General features: G+C 37.5%; 1 protein-coding gene across 1 annotated transcript in view; it reads left to right on the plus strand.

The window, feature by feature from the left end:
• The first annotated feature begins 1,440 nt into the window (after positions 1-1,440).
• The window catches only part of mef2cb (myocyte enhancer factor 2cb), a 145,324-nt gene continuing 133,570 nt past the window's right edge, over positions 1,441-13,194 (plus strand). Inside the window, exon 1 of the mRNA XM_057831028.1 lies at positions 1,441-1,654. The gene's annotated coding sequence lies outside the window, so the exon portion shown is untranslated. The remainder of the gene's footprint in view (positions 1,655-13,194) is intronic.

The raw sequence follows: 13,194 nt of genomic DNA on the forward strand, positions 1-13,194 counted from the left end.
GTTTTGCGTGCCTGTTCAAACTGCCTTCTTCCATTGAGCCCACTCAAGTATTACGCATGCACACTAACTCGCATCCAAAATGCGCTGAACAAACTGACTCGCGTGCGCAGATGCATCAAAACAAATGACTACACTTGCTGGCGCTACATTATTCTGGGGTGACCATATTTTGATTTCAAAAAAGAGGACACAAATAACAGGCAAAAATAATCCCCATTTACTCATCTTCAAAGTTTATATTGATTGAACGCATGTACGCACTGTTTGTGCAAGACGCACACTATGGTCAGTTTGACTCTCGATCTTTGTAAGCAATATTGAAATATTGCTCATTTGGCGCACAGAAAGAAAACCGAGCATTCTCAGGCTTATCCATTTTTTTCACATTATTTTTTTATGACTATGGTCAAACCTGCCTCCGCCTAAAAGCCGAGTTTAAGCTAGGTGCTAATGGTAATACACAGCTCTATCGCTGCCATTCCCTTTGCCTCTATCACGCTTTGCTGATGTAATTGCTGCATGTAGTCCAATTTGGGAGACTTGCGAGTTTTGAAAAATGTGACCCAAGCCTGATTTAAAACCACATATGAAAGTGACCAAGATTGGATTTGAATTGGTCCACTTCTGTGCGACTCGAGTCGGAAAAATACGAAAGCCTAAGATACATTATTGACCAAAACATTGTCGAAATGTCTGGATTTTTAGCCTCTTAATTGTAAGTATTTGTATATTTTTAAATGTTATTGACTTTTTCTAACAAAAAAGAAAAATGGGTAGAAATACTAACTACAAGAAAAAAATCTGTCAATACATGTTCCCTGAACATCAAGTGGTTGCACATGATTTATGTACTTTTTCAGGCCACACAAAATGATGTGGAAAAGCACAAAAGTGCTGTTTTTTTTGTTTGTTTGTTTTTTTTTTTCTAAAATTTTGCATTGAGTATAATGAGATCTATTTAAAAAAAAAAAAAACTACAGTCTCCTAATATTGGTTTAGTCATAATTGCCACAATGGAGAACCGTCCCCCCCCCCCCCCCCCCCCGAACATTTGTTTGACTTCAAAATGAGCCTTCAGCTTGGTAGGTTTCATTATTGCTGTGTTAAGCCAAAGCACATGCAAAGAATGGCATCCGTAAATTTGGAACATGTGAAGGTGAAAAAGGGGCGGCGCTTCTGATGGCGATGGCCGCATTCTTGTAAGGTCAGTGATCCAGGCTATACTGTATGTATGCGCACTGCTGACAAAGGTATGGGGTGTGTGCACTTGTGTCTGTTGGGGGGGTCAGGGCTGTCACTGATCCTCCCCGAATGCTAAATTTACCCGGGCGTGATTGACGGGAGCAGGTGAATGACGCTCGGGCAGTGGTAGGGGTGTTGGGCATGAGGGGGTGTCTGGAAAGAGGTACACCTGATTTTAGTTCAGATGCGGCTAGACATCGGGGGCAAACGCACAACCCAAATCGGGGGTTTCTATTCAAAGCCAGCTGGTCTGGCTTTATCACATGCAGGGCATTTATTTTGGGCACTTTGGGGGTATTTGTAGTTTTCCGTATGCTAACTTTTGTCTTGACTTTTTTTAATTGTAATTTTCTTGGGGCCTCAGCTGGTTCTGCAGGGTGGAACTTCCTGGGGAAGCAGAGAAACGGCACGGGTGAGTTTTTTCCTTTTCCCCAAAAATCAAATTAAGACCACACAGTGGGTCAAGGCTTCTAAACAACATTGTTTTGATATTTGAACCTGTTCAGAAATTTTTGTTTGATTAGGACTGATGTTATTGCTCGTTTCAACCTTGATTCAGTGAGTCATGTCTTTATAGACAACAACAATTTGCACGACTTGTATATTTCGAGTTTTCCCCGCATGGGCACAGTAGATTGACACCAGAGACGTTCTGGCATCGAAGGCGTGGTCACGTCCCAGCTGTCGCCAATCGTCTCCTTTGAGCACTTAGGGAAAATTCGACTGAGGTACCTGGAAAAGTGTGTCTTAAACTTTTCACTTCTACGGTTTTTGTACTTCCAAAGTAAGACAAATGGTTAAAGGCGTTAAAGTGTAACTTAATATAGTTTTATTTCTCTGTTTCTAATGCTTCACAGTCAGTTGAGGTTATGGCTACATTTAAGGGTAATTGCTTAGAACATCTCCGTTCACAGTCTGGAACCATTGGTGAGAGAAAAGAGCTCCAACAAGCTGTTTGCTTTAAAAATGACTCATTTCCTCAAGGTAGCTCCCCATGTAGCAGATACACACTTCAATAACAATATGCATCACAGGTTTTGCTGTTTAAGGATACACTGAGATAAAGTTTGGAGACAATCCTTTGAGGCGGCAGGTCTAGAGAAATGTTTATTCTTGTTTATAAAATTATTTCTGGAGGAGAAAATTAGAATGAAATCAGAATAAAACAAGCCCTTGTGGTCAAATACTCTACTTGAACATTTTTCAACCACTGTGTTGTTTTGGAATAAGTTTTTCTAATTTGATACAAGTCCTTACAAAATTTAGAAAACGTGCATCTTTTCTAATTGGAAGAATTACCGTCCTCTCGTGAAAGAGAGTCAGCGAGAGCTTGGAAACTTGGAAGCACTTGACAGTAGCTGCAGTCTTCACTTATTAGCTTTTTGGGCCTCCGGATTCCGTTGCTTTGATGGGCAGCCCAGATGAGGAAACATTTTCTTTTTGCTCTCGGTGGAGATGCGAGCGACCTTATACACCTTACACATTTGCCTCTCTGTCTTTGGAAAGTCGCCTCATCCTGTCATTTTCCATTGTCGCTGTGTGCCATGTCCCGTGAGGGAAAATGTTATTGAATTTTTCAAAGTTCAAAGTTGCTATTGTAATCCTTCTCCCTTTTTGATGGGTTGTAAATTGTTGTAAATTTAGGGCTCAACTAATCTAGGTTCCGTAGGAGTTTGGCAACGGCACTCTCCAATAAAATAGGTAGTGGGTAAAAAATGTAAATACAATATAACAAAATTAATTCTGCCTAAATCGTGACACCAAGAGTAATTGATTAAAGAAAAAAAAAATTCTAAAAAGAAACAGATAAAATTGCGAAATTGGGAAAAAAGTATATATTGCACATAAATACAGGCCTGTTAGACTTTCTTGCGAGTTTAATTTGAATGCTATTGAATCTGAAGAAGACTTTTCTGAAAAATTTACGAGTATGCTGTTTCAGATTCTGACGGGTTAATTAAAAAAAAAAAAAAAATGTTGATGGCTCCGATAAAACGCAGGCCTGTAGTTCATAGTTACTCTGAGTGTGTTCCTGCAGAAATAAAATTTTAAACAAATTATCACAGAAGAGTTTTTTTACCCACATATGGAAGCAGTTACATAAGCTGCATGTAAAGCAGTGAAACATATTTTTTTTTGCTCATTGTTTTACCCTCCTATCTGTTTTATTCTGAAATGTTTTTAACAATTCCAGCAGCCGCCCGACCTCCTGCACGCAAATTCCCCTTCCGTCTACCCCCTTGAGCGCTGTCGAGGCCCCCCCACAAAAAAATCAGTGTGACGCTCCGGCGCCGCGATACAACGGCAACGCGCCGGGGCGGCCTAAATCTACAAAACACAAGCGCTGGCGCGAGGCAGCTCTTTTGATCTGCAGCTAATCTCAGTTGCCTGCCTCCCCTCTGATCATGTCTGAATAAGAATGAGTTGGGGGGCCATCCTGGAGGCACAAAGAGCTTTAGACGCAGCCGCTCATCTGCCGAGATCCAGCGCGCGTCCACGGTCGCCAAGAGTCGGCTCGCGCGCGCATCAGAGCCTCGTTTAGATGCATCGTATTCTCTTTTTTTCCGTTTCCACAGTCGAATGTTATCAGCTGCTTGGAGGGCGTGTGGAAGAAGTAACGTCGCCATGCTGACTGATCTTTAGTTGCCAAGGTCAACGGCCACGCAGTGGTTAGTGTAGCGAGTGGAAAAATGGAAAACTGTTGGCTTGAGTCAAAGGTTAGTCTCAATATTTGTGGCACCATTAAAATATCTCGGCCAACCTACGTACAGTATGTACAACCACTAGCAAAAAGTATGGACTCACCAGGCTCGGACGAGCACTCACTCAGATATTTTATTATGTAGAACAAACTCAAATAAAAAGCTTGAAAAAATAAGGAATTAGTTCAAAGGTGCAACTCTTTAGCATTCAGAAACACTAAAAGAAATGAATAAAAAATTGTGGAGGTCAGTAAATGTTATTTTTATATAGCAAGTGCAGGGAAATATATATAGAATCACTCCATTCTAAGGGGAAAAAAATATAGACTCATGAGAATCAAACAAAGAAATAACAATCAAAACACATTTCTAGTATTTAGTTGCACCACGTCTGGCTTTTATGACAGCTTGCAGTCCCTGGGGCATGGACCTGATGAGTGACAAACAGTATTCTTCATCAATTTGGTGCCAACTCCCTTTGATTGCGGTTGCCAGATCATCTTGCAGGTCGGAGCCTTGCTGTGGACCATTTTTTTCCCCCAATTTCCACCACAGGTATTCAATAGGGTTGAGATCTGGGCTATTTGCAGGCCATGACATTGATAGGATTAGTCTTTCTCCAAGGAATGCTTTAACAGTTTTAGCTCTGTGGCATGATGCAATGTCATCTTGGAAAATGATTTCATTATCCCCAAACATATTTTCATTTGAAGGGATAAGAAAGCTGTCTAAAATTTCAATGTAAACTTGTGCATTTATTGAATATTTAACCACACCCATTTTTCCAGTGCCTTTGCCTGACATGCAGCCCCATATCATCAAGGACTGAGGGAATTTTGATGTTTTCTTCTGGCAGTCATATTTGTAAATTTCACTGGAACAGCACCAAACAAAAGTTCCAGCATCATCACCTTGTCCATTGCAGATTCTTGACTCATCACTAAAAATAACCTTCATCCAGTCATTCACAGTCCATGATTGCCTCTCCTTAGCTCATTGCAGTCTTGTTCTTTTCTGTTTAAGTGTCAATGGTGGTTTCCTTTTAGCTTTCCTGTATGAAATTCCCATTTCCTTTAGGTGTTTTTTCACAGTTCTGTCATATACCTTGACTCCAGCTTTCTCCCATTTCTTCTTTATTTGTCTTGTCTTGTTGTACATCTTCTGTTATCAAGACATATGGCTTTTAGTTGTTTGTCATGACGTTTGGATGTCTTCCAGTACTCTCAACTCTAACAACCTTACCATGCTGTTTGTTACTTGGTCCAGATTTTTGATACAGCTGATTATGAACAGCCCACATCTATGGCAACCATACGTGTAGCGTTACCTTCTTCAAGAAGTTTGATAATCCTCTCCTTGGTCTCAAGAGACATCTCTCTTGTTGGAGCCATGATTTTTGTGAATCCACTTGGTCCAGCAGCCCTCCAAGGTGTGATAATAGCACTGTTTTTAACTGCTGACTAACGAGCAGATCTAATCTGAGGCATGGGCCCAATTAAGGAAAGTAAATTGACTGGGTGTGTCTGTATTTTCTACTCAAAATGGAGTGATTCCTTATTTTCCCCCTCCGACATACATGATGGATAGGTTGCTGCTGACCCCTTCACACAAGGAGGCTATGCTAGTTGGAGGCTACGCTAGTTTGAAACGGCTTTAACTCAGTCTTGAAGGACTTAATTAAGACACTTGTTGGGAATGAGACTGTGAGAACCCATTGAACATGATGCAAAAAAATTAAAAGAAAAAAAAAAAGTATTGGCATCTTGCCTGTATTGGCACAATTAGAGGTGGCGCAGTCAGAACAATGAAATAACTGTGCCCGTGCTGGAGCGATTAACTAGGAATTACTTTTCAGTGGGAGGCAAAATCACAAAACAAATAGTTTGTCTTCGTCAATTTGAAGCCACAATAAGAAGACACAGTTCATGGGATTTATAACGGTGGTAACATTACTAGCTAAACAGCCATTTTAGCATTACATTTCATTAGGAGTTTTTCTTTCTGGACATCACTTTTTTGGTCATATAGACCATAATATTCACATTTGATAAACAAGTGTGGCCTACATGACTCAAAATGTGATTCCCACATATGTGGAAGCCGGGTCTCAATCATAATTATATATTGTATTATTATTAATTATTTTAATGTGTTTATGAATAAATGCTATTATAGATTAATAGTAATAAAAACTAAGTTAATACAGTTAAAATGATCAAAACAAATACACTCTGCACTCTCCATTCATTCACGATCATTTGCTGCAAGCCTCTCCTAGTCAAAATGGACTGGACATCTAGCACCATCAATGGCAGCCAATGAGTTAAATGACTGCCCTATAAAGTCTTAGATACAGTAACTATTGGCTATTTCAATGTCTTCTAAGCATTAGAACTCCTCTTCTGGTCGAAAATTTGAATGCACGGTTATCGGGATTCATTCAATCCAAGAGTTATTGTACGTTCACTTTTGATTCACGTTTTTTTTTTTTTGGGGGGGGGGGGGTGATTTCACTGTAGTTATTTGTTTACTAAGCAGTAGAAGATCCATGGACTCTTGTTAGGGTTACACCCAAGGGTGTAGGTTTTCTCAACATTGGTAGGGACAGCAAAACCGGCATGAACACTTTTTGCTGGGGACAGGACATTAATAAGACCAAATAGATTGGCTAAATGGGGGTCAGGGCTGATTTTCTCACAAATATGAACCTAATTAATTGATAGGCTAAACGACCAATGCAAAATAAATCTGTATTGTCTCATATTAAGTTTAATGTGTATTGGTTCAGTAGATACACCATTCGATTCAAACCTTTGTTTTCAAAAACAAACTACAAAACAAACATTTTGAAAACTTACAGAATAAATGTCCGGATTTTATAAGCAAATTTAAAGTGCAATATTTTAACATAACTTCAATTATACTGTATGAATATACACAATAAATACAAACTTGTTTATAATCTCTTAACTATCCAGGAATGCAAAAAATAAACATTTGTCGTAAGACCACTCAGCATTTGTCGAAATAAACTAATAAATAGAACTGAAAAAACTTAGGGTATAACAAAAATAAATACAAATTGAGCCTTCCTTCAGGTATAATACTAATGCTATTGTCCACAAGCACAGCCAAACTCAACAAAAAATGCAACCTTTTTACCGCGTTGATGATGAATATATGATTATTTGGAAAATTGTCGATATAGGCTTCAAATAAAAATATTCTTATATCATGTAGAAAATAAATAAATACATTTTTAAATAAATGCAAGCAATCGGTCAATAGCACGTGCATGTGAGGGGAAAAAAAGGACCGACACATTCAGCAAGTGAAAAGAGGTAAATATAAGTCTGAACATCATGAAAATTATTCACTTCATAATGGCAGGGTCAATACTATCCTTACAACATATGGGAAGACAATCTAAATGACCTATACGTATATGTATATGTATATATATATATATATATATATATATATATATATATATATATATATATATATATATATATATATATATATATATATATATATATATATATATATATATATATATATATATATATATATATATACATATACATATACATATATATATATACATATACATATATACATATACATATACATATATACATATACATATACATATACATATACATATATATATATATATATATATATATATATATATATATATATATATATATATATATATATATATATATATATATATATATATATATATATATATATGTAATGCAAATAAGGTTGCTTTAAAGTTGGTGGGGACAATTCGAGCATCCTGAAAAGTTGTCAATTTTGATAATAATCCATTTTGTATATTTTTGAGTTATACATAAGACATATCCATCATACAGAGAGAAAACCAGAAATAGAACTGAATACATAATACCTCTGTCTGTCTTAGGTTTCACGTACTGCCAGAGGTAAATATCTCATCATATGTTTGGTCGCACATAACCTGGTTTGAACTGTCACCATGCATGATGCAGCTGGAGATCCCCAACAATCTCAGTTTAAGTCTAAAAAACAAAAATCTTTAAATATATATTTTACATGAGTTTGGATTTATCTTTAACTCGTTACCTGTAATTGACATCAACAATTTAATTAAACTGGGAGGACTGACTGTGAGTACTCATGATTTAGTGTCTTTGGATATCCAATCCTTTTGACTGTCCCAGTCAGAATGGATTGGACACTCCAGTGCCGGCAAAAGCAGCCAATGAATTAACCTTATGCTGCTTTTTTAGGGGTGCAGTGCATAATTTATTATTATTATTATTATTATTTAATGAGAGTATTCAGAATAGAAGGTGTAACAGTATTAAAAAATATTTAATACAAATTAAATAAAATCACACAAAAAAAAACAACAACAAAAAAACAACAACAAACAATTGGAATAGAAAACTTAAAAAATGTAATAATAAAAAAAAACATAATAAGCAAGAAATTAATAAGAATTACACACTGCAAAGTTACAGCATCACACTTAACACGCAGATGTTTGCTTGAAGAACTGAAGTTTTTTTCCTATTGTTCTTCAGTTCTACTGTGCGTGTGTATAATTATACACACCATATATGTTTTTACCCTTGCATGACAAGCAGTGTAGGACGTGTAATTGGCATTACCATGCGTTTTTTATTTACGGCTTGAAATTTATATGGTATTGTACATTTTACCAAGTTACTAAGTGGCTGAACCATCTTTACCATTGGAATTTTTTTCATGTTTTGCATGCTTCACTTGTCTGTGCACTTTTTTATGACCCTTGAGTGTTACGTGAAGGGTTTCGTGTTATTTGTAGATGATTCATTTTGTTTAACGGCCACACAGATACCACTTCTTTCTTTTTTTTCAATCGGAAGGTCTATATTCAAGAACTTGATAATCGGACTTGATCATACAATTATGTCTCACAAATGTGGATGGGATGTGGACTTCAGTTTCTCCATTTTACCGTGACGTAGAACTTGTGGGTTTGACAATATATAAAAAAGCTTATACATAGCGACATTTTGTAGCCTAAAAGGTTATCAATATGCTTCCATCAAGAACTGATATATCGTTTCAAAAAGGTGTCACTGTTTAAAAAAAAGGGACCACCAGGTTGCTACCAAAACCTCCATTAGAATGGTGTTTACGCTAGCTAACTGGCTGCTATTGACAACACTAGACATCCAATTCATTTTGCCCAGATTGGACGTTTAGTGCCGTTAATGGCACTGAAACCAGAGCATTCATAGTCAATATTTTGTGGACAGGTTACTTTCTGTTGATTTTGAGCCACTTCCTGATTATTTGGGGACATTAATGAGTCACTTCCTTTTCAGAAACCCAAATCAACAGGAAGTGACATGCAAATGTCCCAAAATCAACAGGAAGTGACCAGTAAATACCCCAGAAGGTAAAGGAAATGAGTGAAAATCAAAACAAAATCACGTGAAATGCCCCAAAATTTACTCGGTGCCCGGCATTGGCTGCCACTGGCAGCCATAGACGTCCAATCTGTTTAAAGTGGGGAGGGAATTAACGATTATTCATTCGTTGCCACCCTCCCAGGCCATTTAAAGTTTACTTCCTCTTGATTTTTGAGTCATAGCAGCGAATGAACGAATGAACAAGCCATTTTCCTCTTTCTGCTGTGAATTGTGAAAAGGGAGGGATGGCACCCTTCCACTTTAAACGGATTGGACATTTACCAGTGATAAACTCATTCTAGTTCACAGCAGAAGGATGAAAATAGTTTGTTTTCTTGTTTATTAGTTGTTTTGTAGTGTATCCGAGAATGATTTCCTGATCAACGTATCGATAATTGTTGTATCACCATATCGTGAGCCTCCTATCGTATCATAATGCAAATCGTATCATAACGTGAGGTACCCAGACGTAGAACTGTGATCTATCACCTTGAAAAGTGTTATGGAATATTTTGTCAGTCTAGTATAGCCTCTAAAGTGTTGAAGCACCAATTGTGAGTGCCCTGTGGCATCTCGGTGCAGCCAGCCAGGCACGGTCATAGGACCATGGGGCTTTTCCTGTGATGTAACAGGAGCATCAGGCAGAACAAAGGGAGAACTTGTTGTTCAGCTTGTGCCTCATCCATTATGCATACAAGGTGTACAGTTAGAACACTGTTGGTTAAACACGGCACATGCAAAATGGCCTCTGCTGTCTCATGTTTGACATTGCGCCCAGCCAGGGGTCGCTAGGAGGTCTTTGGTAATACTTGGTAATATACTCTTTTGTTCTCTACAAAGAAAGAGACAGTGTGAATTCACAGTTAACTCATTGGCTGCAAGCCTTCTGTCCCAGATTTTTTTAATTGCAATTTTTACTGCAACTTATCTTGTTAGCATAAATATCAACTCCTTGATATGTGATTTTCTATTTTATCAATTTTTTTTTTCAACTCTGTAATATGATGCCGCCTAACTTAATTAAAAGTGATTTTGTCACCTTTGCTCACTTAATTATACTGCGTACTAGAACAATTTCTGCAACTATAATTACTGGTGATATTTCCCTGGCTTTCATTACAAATTGAATTAATACGGAGCTTGCAATTTTGCTTAATATTAGGATTTGGATGACTAATATTATGAATTTAGGCAGACCTGTTGGATTCAATATGCATATAGGCTTACTCGTATGACAGAGGACAATCTGAGAAAATTCTAAGGCATTTTTAACGCATAGATTGATTAATAAAATCCCAAAACTTATGTAAGTAGCTCATGCAGGCAAGTCAGAAATCAACTACAATAGTTTATGGTCAAATCAGTTGCGTCATACAATTTTGTACGATTGTAAAAGGAACATTTATGGAAAGGTCTTGTTTTATTGTGCAGTTGTCCGATATTATTGGGAAGCCGATAATATCGGCTTATAAAAGCATTTTGAAATTATTATCGGATAATATCGACATCAGTTTGTCATTATCAGTTTTGACCAATATGCATATTGCTTTCAAAGCGAATGTAGAAGCCTTTTGCCTTTGTACAAGGGTTGGTCACAGCTTTGCAGAGCAGTTATGCTTATTGACCATTAGATGTCTCCAAACTAAGATGCTTGGGATTTCTTATTTGAGCATTATAATTATTAACGCATCCAATGCGGCATCACAAAACAATTAGCCGTAGTACAATACTTCCACGACCACTTATATTGGCATAGGTTTGATATCGGTATCAGATTTTTGGAGTTGGACAATATTAGGTTGTTGGTTATCAGTTAAAAAGTCATTATCTACACCTCTACTTTTTTTGTATATTAATTCCATAACTCGTCCCTATTTAAGGACCTAACCCCAATTTGGATTATTTGGTAATTCCAAATTTTTTGACGGGCTGTTTTGTAGCAACTGATAGCATCACATGAGCTATCAAGGAGCAAAGTGTATTTTAAACACTTTTGTCTGTCATTGCGAGTTCACCTCTGGTGATGTTTTGTCGAACAACGTTGATGTATTGCAGTAGTTGATGACGTGTAGGTCACATGCAAAAATCTGCATTCATACTGCAGAGGTGTCAAATAGATATAGAGTTATGTCCACATAAGAATGAACCCGGGTCGTATTTGAAAAAAATCTCTATTGGACTGTTCACATTGCATGAAAATATTCGATACAGATACATAGATTTAATTTACAGTGTAAACGTATCCTAAAGTATACTACCTATTGTTTTGTTGTTGTTGTTTGTTTGTTTGTTTTGGAGATACAGCGTTCAAGTATCGATATTTTATAGCGGTTCAGAATCAGCCCAGATTCACCAGGGTGGCACGGGGGGACCACACTGAAAGATCACCAGTTGCCACCCCAATCTGCATGAAAACTTAAATTTGATAATTACTGCCATCAATTAATTAGTGGTGTCAGTGAGGATCCCTGTAATAATAATAAAAATAATAATATAAAAAAAGGATGTATGTAAGTATATATTGAGTATATATTATATAGAAGTATATACAGTATATAACAAAAGTGAGTACACCCTCGCATTTCTGCAGATATTTAACTATGTCTTTTCATGGGACAACACTGACAAAATGACACTTTGACATAATGAAAAGTAGTCTGTGTGAAAGCCCGCAAACAGGAGACATGCTGGCGACATGTCAAAAAAGCGCATGGATTACTGGAACCATGTTCTAAGGTCTGATGAGATGGGCGGGCTTTCTTGTGTACCGTCTTCAGAAGAGGCTTCCTCCTGGGGTGACAGCCATGCACACCAATTTGATGTAGAGTGCGGCGTATGGTCTGAGCACTAACAGGCTGACCCCCCACCTCTTCAACCTCTGCAGCAATGCTGAAAGCACTCCTGTAACGAGTCACATGACATTTTGGAGGGAAAATGACAAGCAGTACTCAGTTTGGACATGGCTGTATTTTGAGTTATTTTGAGGGGAAAACAAAATAACTCTACAAGCTGGACACAGACTACATTTCATTGTGTCAAAGTGTCATTTTGTCAGTGTTGTCCCATGAAAAGATATACTTAAATATTTGCAGAAATGCGAGGGGTGTACTCGCTTTTGTGATACACTGTGTATTTATACAATGTAAAAAAAAATAGATAAAAACATGAAGCTAAGTTTATCTACATCAGTTTGTAAATGTGACACGGAAGGGGCACACATGGCTCGACTCAAATGCAAGACATGACGTTCTGTATTGAACTAATATTGAATATATATGAATATATACAGTGGGGCAAATAAGTATTAAGTCAACCACCAATTCTGCAAGTTCTCCTACTTGAAAAGATTAGAGAGGCCTGTAATTGTCAACATGGGTAAACCTCAACCATGAGAGACAGAATGTGAAAAAAAAAATGAAAATCACATTTTTTTATTTTTAAAAAATGTATTTCCAAATTAGAGTGGAAAATAAGTATTTGGTCACCTACAAACAAGCAAGATTTCTGGCTGTCAAATAGGTCTAACTTCTTCTAACAAGGTCTAACGAGGCTCGACTCATTACCTGTATTAATGGCACCTGTTGTAGCTCATTATCTGTATGAAAGACACCTGTCCACAATCCCAGTTAGTCACACTCCAAACTCCCCAATGGCCAAGACCAAACAGCTGTCGAAGGACACCAGAGACAAAATTGTAGACCTGCACCAGGCTGGGAAGACTGAATCTGCAATAGGTAAAACGCTTGGCGTAAAGCAGGGGTGCCCAAGTCCGGTCCTCGAGAGCCCCTATCCAGCTT

Source organism: Corythoichthys intestinalis, chromosome 3 (assembly GCF_030265065.1).
Source record: "Corythoichthys intestinalis isolate RoL2023-P3 chromosome 3, ASM3026506v1, whole genome shotgun sequence".
In the NCBI taxonomy this organism is placed as follows: Eukaryota; Metazoa; Chordata; class Actinopteri; order Syngnathiformes; family Syngnathidae; genus Corythoichthys; species Corythoichthys intestinalis.